Consider the following 7,189-nt stretch of genomic DNA (forward strand, 5'->3'; position numbering starts at 1 on the left):
ATAAAGCTTCGCAGTTGACTATCTTCTCTTACTATATAATAAAAAATGTAAGTGTGTAATGATGCTGCAGTTTGGTTGGCCACAGATAGGTGGCGCTATGAATTGCAGCATGATAACAACCTTCAAAGAGTTGCTGGGCAATTGTTGGAGGGCAGTGGCTGTCGCGAATTCCTCGCGACGCTTTTTAGCGAAACGCTCAGAGTCCCAGGTTTTTCCAGTGCAGTCTTTTTAATGTGAGCTATATACAGGTATTTACAAAAACAGTCCATACAGAGTACCTGCTCCTTAAGGCAAACGAATACTCTCCACCACAGCACCACCACACCACAGCACAACCACCACAACCATTAATTACTGTTGAACAGGCTTTCCTTTTAAAACAGGTGATAGCCAATCACATTCCTGCTGAGTCACTCTGACCCAGCACTTCACAGAGTATTGCATGCAGACTTACTCATCATCCTGTGAATCCCAACACTCCTCCTTAAGTCAAAGGCTTGAGACCTAAGAATTCTCTTAAGTCTCGAAATTTAGGAGCATCTAAACATACAAATCCGCCACATTACATTTTGTGTTACAGTGCTGTACCTTTAACACATTTCTTTACAAAGCATTTTTCACATTTCCATATCTTATAGCAATATGTTTACTCTTGCTCTTAAAGTTCTGTTGGTTAGCAAGCTGTTGTGCAGCCATGTTGTCACTTAGCACAGTGATTGGCATTTCAGAAGGTATTCCAAGCTCTTTTGTTAGGCAAGCAAACCACTCTATTTGTGACACACATTCGCTTATGGCTGAGTACTCTGCTTCACAAGTACTTGTGGCAACAAACGTTTGTTTCTGGGATTTCCACTGAACCAGGGCATTTCCAATATATATGGCATAACCAGTGGTAGACTTTCCATTTTCTCTGTCCCCCCAGCTGGCATCAGCGTATGCATACACTTGCTGATCATATCCTGTATCCAGCACCAGTTTGTAATCTTTTGTGCCTTTCAGATATCTTAGGATTCTTTTAAGTGCTACCCAATCTCTCTGAGCCAGGTCTGCACTTCTTTGGCTTAACATGTGCACTGCCAATGTTATGTTGGGTCTTGTCCAACAACTTAAATATAACAGAGAACCCAACAGAGAATGAAACGCTGTTGCATTCTCATATTTTTGTCCTCCTGGTTCATTTTTGTACTGGGTAGTTATGGGAGTGTCAACCTCATTTGCCCTCTCCATTCCATATGTCTTCAGTAACTTTTTGATTTTTTCCTTCTGACTCAGAGAGTAGACGCCCTCTTCATTTCTCTGAACCTCAGCACCTAGGACTTGCCGATCGTATGGTCGGCGGTTCGAATCCCCGTGGCGGGGTGAGCTCCTGTCGTTCGGTCCCAGCTCCTGCCCACCTAGCAGTTCGAAACCACCCCCAAGTGCAAGTAGATAAATAGGTACTGCTTTATAGCGGGAAGGTAAACGGCGTTTCCGTGCGCTGCGCTGGTGCTGGCTCGCCAGAGCAGCTTCGTCACGCTGGCCACGTGACCCGGGAGTGTCTCCGGACAGCGCTGGCCCCCGGCCTCTTAAGTGAGATGGGCGCACAACCCTAGAGTCGGACACGACTGGCCCGTACGGGCAGGGGTACCTTTACCTTTACCTTATGATCAGGATAGGGACGTGGGTAGTGCTGTGGTCTAAACCATTGAGCCTAGGGCTTGCCGATCAGAAGGTCAGCGGTCCGAATCCCTGCAAGAGGAGCTCCTGTTGCTCGGTCCCAGCTCCTGCCTACCTAGCAGTTCGAAAGCACGACAAAGTGCAAGTAGATAAATAGGTACCACTCTGGTGGGAAGGTAAATGGTGTTTCCATGCACTGCTCTGGTTTCGCCAGAAGCGGCATAGTCATGCTGGCCACATGACCTGGAAAAACTGTCTGCGGACGAACGTCAGCTCCCTCAGCCTATAGAGTGTGATGAGCGCTGCAACCCCAGAGTCGTTCATGACTGTACTTAACTGTCAGGGGTCCTTTACCTTTATATGATCAGGATGGCTACTGAGGAGCTGTCCCTACCTCTTCCTCCGCAGCTCACCTGGTCCGCTTGGATCTTCCTCACAGGAGAAGGTTTAAAGGGGTGGGGCTCTGAACAGCTCACCTGGGCTGTCCCACTTTCCTCCTTCTCACAGGAAAAGGTCTAAAAGGAGTGGGGGGAGAGATTCTCTGCAGCTCACCTGGACTTCCTGCCACCACATCCCTTCGCAGAAGGTCTAAGAGGAAGAAGGCTTCTATCTATTCTTCATGCCTTTCAAGCCGTTCCCTCCTGCACTCTGTTAATGCTCAGAGGCACCTGATTGGGTGGCTTTCTCACTCCTGACTCAGGCAGCTGCCTTGAAATCCATGGTGGTAGTGGTGGCAGCAGCAGCATGAAGTGAGATGAGGAAGGTCAATGGGTTACAGAGGAAGGGAGAGGGAAGGGGGAGAGGGTTAGGGGGGGCTGGCAAGCGGGGGTAGAGGAGTTGATGAGGGAAGGGAGCAGGGGCACAGCCCCTAGTTGGTACACAGAATTGAGCATTTTAACAGTGCCATATCTGAGGTCCACATCACACATGCAATATACATCACGGAAGATGCCAAATGAGCTCAAGTATCGAGCGGCAGGTACCCATTTGGGGAAACATAGTTTGCCCAATGTAATGTATGAAAGAGGGCATAACTAGAGGTGCTGGGAGCATGACCCAGGTCAGTTATGGCAAATACCTATAAAAGTAGAAGGGAAAGAGGGACTTTAAGCACAGCACCAGTGGATGAAAGGGGGAGGGGAGAGTTGAGCTGAGCTGAAATAACTTTTCTCCACCTAAACATTATTTTCAGTTATGGAGCTCAACCAGGTGGAAACCAGATTTTTTGGAGGGAGGGGGTGATGCAGGCAAGGAGTTCAGCTGCCCTTGCGTTCAACCAAGCTGTGCTTTGCAAGCACCCACCCACCCCACCCCCTTCAAAAAGAATTGACTAAATTCTGACTCAGGGGTCTGCTCTCATCGCTTCTAATCCAGTCCTTAGAATGCACCACACTTAGTGTGTGTGTACTTGTCTCTCTCACACATGGTGGTGAAAGCTGACAGCCACAAAACAGTCTTTGTAAATGTTTGAAAACTCATAGATACTCAGGTGACCTAAATATTGTCAGCTTAAAGTCACTGTTATGATCGAGCAGCAAGGAACCACCTCTGTATCTGAAGAACTTCTAGAGTTCATCTAGGACTCACAAGACACAAATGTCAACATTCACCCCACACTGGTCATTGACCATAACCTGTATCTAAGGCTGTGTGCAAACACTTAAAGCACATTTAATTCCCCCCAAAGAATCCTGGGAAATGTAGTTTGCTATGGGTGCTAGGAAGTGTAGCTCTGTGAGAGGTGAACTACAGTTCCCGGGATTGTTTGTGGGAAGTAATGGGTTTTAAATGTATGGTGTGCACGCAGCCCTAAGTGTGTGGATGCAGTAGTCAAAGACTCTAACCAATACACTACACTGCACCAGCTAACCAGAACAGCATGGTCTCAGGCTCTGGACTTGAGATGTGGCCCTCTTGCCAAGACAGCTGGTTGGAATTGGAGGTTTTTAAGCAGACACTGGGTGGCCATCTGTCAGAGATTCCTTACCTATGATTCTAGCACTGCAGAGGGTTGGACTAGATGAAGTTTGGGATCCCTCCCAACTCTGCAATTCTGATTTTGCAAATTACTGTACTATATATCTAAGGCTGCACGCACAACATACATTTAAAGTACATGATTTTCCCCCAAAGAATCTTGGGAGCTGCAGTTTGCGAAGGGCACTGGGAACTGCAACTGTGTGAAGGGTAAACTACAGTTCCCAAGATACCGTATTTTTCGCTCTATAAGAAGCAGCAGACCATAAGACGCACCTACCTTTTGGAGGAGGAAAACAAGAAAAAAAATATTCTGAATCCCAGAAGCCAGAACAGCAAGAGGGATTGATCCCTCTCACTGTTCTGGCTTCTGGGATAGCCGTGGGAAGCCTCTTCAGGGCAGCAGGATGAAGGCTCCCTGCTGCCCTGAAGAGGCTTCGCGCGGCAAAGCTAGAACCACAAGTGGGATCGTTGCGCAGCGATCCCTCTTGCTGCTCTGGTTTCTGGGATAGCTGTGCAGCCTGCATTTGCTCCATAAGACGCACACACATTTCCTCTTACTTTTTAGGAGGGAAAAAGTGTGTCTTATAGAGCGAAAAATACAGTACATATTTTGAATGTAAGAAGCAAACACAGCCCAGCACAGCAAATGTTACATGTTGGATAAACCACCAGATGGGGGGGTGTCCTTTGGGAGGCATATACTGTAGCAATTCCTTCCAGTAGCGCCTTAGAGACCAACTAAGCTTGCTATCGGTATGAGCTTTCGTGTGCATGGTATCTGAAGAAGTGTGCATGCACACGAAAGCTCATACCAATAACAAACCTAATTGGTCTCTAAGGTGCTACTGGAAGGATTTTTTAAAATTTGTTTTGACTACGGCAGACCAACCAGGCTACCTACCTGTAACTGTAGCAATTGGTTACCCAGGGTCTCTGATCTGGATTCAGGGTCTTCCTACCTCTTCCCCCCCCCCCCCGCCGCACCCTCCCATTTAGTCTCCCTTTATTACGCATATCATCAGTCACTTTCCCCAGTGCTAAAGTAAAACAGTCAAATATCTCTCTTTAGCTCACTTCCCGGCACCGTATGAACAATTGCCGGCGCTTTGGCGGAGAACGCCTGGACCTCAGCTGCACAATGCAGGTTATGAGCCCAGTGGGGATTGTATGCCGTGCTAGTGATTAAGAATTGAAAATTGGAGGGGGGGGGGACTCACACACATGAATTTTGCATTAATCAACTGAGGAGAGCAAGTGTGTACATTGCGGGGGGTCCGTGGGGGGGGGGTCCTTTCGTCTCCCTGCTTCATAATGCCATGACTGGCTTCTCACACACCCAAACAAAGAGCAGTTCTGAGCTGAAATTGAAGCAACTACCTCCATAGGACTGAATAATCCTATTCAGGTTCCCACGCCCATTTATTTTACTTATCTATTTACAATTTCACCCTGCTCCACATTGAGGGCTGTCTTAAGTTATTACTATTTGTATGAATCCTGATTAATTTGCTGCTGCTGCTGTTGTTAAAAAGACCCAAAGCAGTTCACAAAGGATTAGAACGGTACAAAACAGGAGATGCCGCAACTGTATAAAACGAAGAAAAGAAAGTCCCTAACATACCCACTAAAATATAAAAATAGACTACAGATTTCACAATGAAATTGGCCATGAGGCTACTTACAATCTTTAGGCTGAAGCATGAATGAGTTCCTGTTCTGACCACCACATCACAAGGCGATTGGTCCTTCCCTAGTGTAGCTATGGAAACCAGTTTGCATTCGTTGTCTGGCTGGTGAATACTGATAAGGACATGCTCCACCCCAAGTATTTAAACATTTTGAAACGACATTTCTTTTTGAAGGGCGAGAAATGCACCATAATCCTATGCATTTTCACTCTGCAATAATCCCCAGAGTATTCAGTGTGGCAGACTCCCAACAATGGGAAGAACTGTCTGGTGGTAAGAGCTGTTTGACAGCAAAACAGACTCCCTCAAAAGGTGAACCTTCACTGGACATTTTCCAAGGTTGGCTGGCCATCTGTCAGGGCTACTTGAGCTGTGATTCCTGCATTGCAGTGGGTTGGACTAGATGTCCTTTGGGGGTCCCTTTCCAACTCTATACAATTCTATGAACTAAAGCATGCCTAGGACTTCAACGTTTAAAACACTCACACCTCTTCAACTCCCAAAAGAGGCTTTCAAAGCCCTACTTTGGTTGGATCCTGCCCACGACATTCCAAGATGCCTGCCACCCTTACCCGGAGGTAAACCAGAAATTAACCCAAATCCCAGCGACTTTACGATCGCAGTGGCGAGGCTGCCATCCTAATCCACGCTGACTTGGGGATCAAACTCGACGGAAACCAAGACAATAAGCACAGGATCAGGCTGCTCAAAGCATAGCGCAGCCTCCTAGAGAACAATTCCCCAGGTTTCGCCTGGCGAAAGGTGCTCTGGGATCAAAACAGACTGGGCACGGCTTAATCATTACACGGCTGCGTGCAATTAAACTGAACGGCTTTTCTTATGCAAGCACGGGCAAGGGCAAGGTGGGTGTGACCTGGAGAGAAATTCAACATGCCACCCAGCCCCCTTTCTCCGTTTCCACCGGGATTTGAAGGCTTCCCTTCGGCTGCAAAGTACAGCGGTGGCGTGGGCTGGGGGCGAACCAAGCACGCCAAACCGCCCCTCCCCTGCTCGGTTTGCTCCGCGATTGCCATTTCCATTTAAGGGGGGGGTTGAGAATAATTAACTGCAATGCACGCAATTAGCGTCCTGTAAACAGGGGCTCGCGCGCACTTACCCCACTGAAACAGATGCACCGGGCAGCCGGATCCTAAGCCTGACAGAAGGCGAGCGCGGAACCCCAGCGAGTAAGCGCGCACACAACCCGTCCCCGACGTCAAGCGCGCGCCCCCTTTCCCCGGCTCACCTGCTGCCCGCCAAAGGGTGCGCGGAGGAGGCGGAGGAGACGCTGGGCGCGGCGCTCTTCGGCGTGGGGAAGCCGCCCGCCTGCCCGCCCCTTCGGAGAGAGAGAGAGGCGTCTCCAGCAGCCGCGGCCCACCTGCTCTGGCGCGTCTCCTTGCGCTAGGGCTGCTGCTGCTGCTGCTGCTGCTTCTCCGCGCGTCCCGGGGCTGGACTTTCCTCTTACGCGCTTCTTCTCGTCTGCAGGGAGTGGAACAAGGTCCCTCGCTGCCGGGGAAAGGATGACTCGTCGGCGGCCGCGGAGGTGGCAGCGGCGGCGTCCGGGGGCACTCGATCCCCGCACGTGCTCGCTCGTCACTGATCGGGCTTTTTCAGACTTGCGAAAGGAGAGCGCCAAATGCCGAGCATGTGCAGAGTGCAGTGGGGCCAGCAGGGGTTGAGAGCTTCACGAAAGGAGATTGAGAGAGGAGGCCCTCAAGTGCCGGAAGAAGGGAAGAGCCCCCAATCCCTTTCCCCTAAGATTACAGGATCTAAAATGACCCCCGGGTACTGGTTCTGTCAGCCCTCCGACTCCTTGAATGTAAGAATCAATGTGAATTGCTCTGGAACCAGGGGAGGGTGCGCTG

General features: G+C 49.4%; 1 protein-coding gene across 3 annotated transcripts in view; it reads right to left on the minus strand.

Annotated features, from left to right (window-relative positions):
* ADGRG1 (adhesion G protein-coupled receptor G1) overlaps positions 1-6,593 on the minus strand; it is a 40,373-nt gene extending 33,780 nt beyond the window's left edge. The window contains exon 1 of one of the 3 annotated variants that reach the window (XM_081922702.1): positions 6,442-6,593. The gene's annotated coding sequence lies outside the window, so the exon portion shown is untranslated. Of the gene's footprint in view, positions 1-5,318; positions 6,054-6,441 lie in introns of those variants that run through there. The other 2 variants (XM_081922704.1, XM_081922705.1) reach the window with 2 other exon arrangements.
* Between the last annotated feature and the right edge of the window lie 596 nt (positions 6,594-7,189).

Source organism: Podarcis melisellensis (genome assembly GCF_964234715.1).
Source record: "Podarcis melisellensis genome assembly, chromosome: 8".
In the NCBI taxonomy this organism is placed as follows: domain Eukaryota; kingdom Metazoa; phylum Chordata; class Lepidosauria; order Squamata; family Lacertidae; genus Podarcis; species Podarcis melisellensis.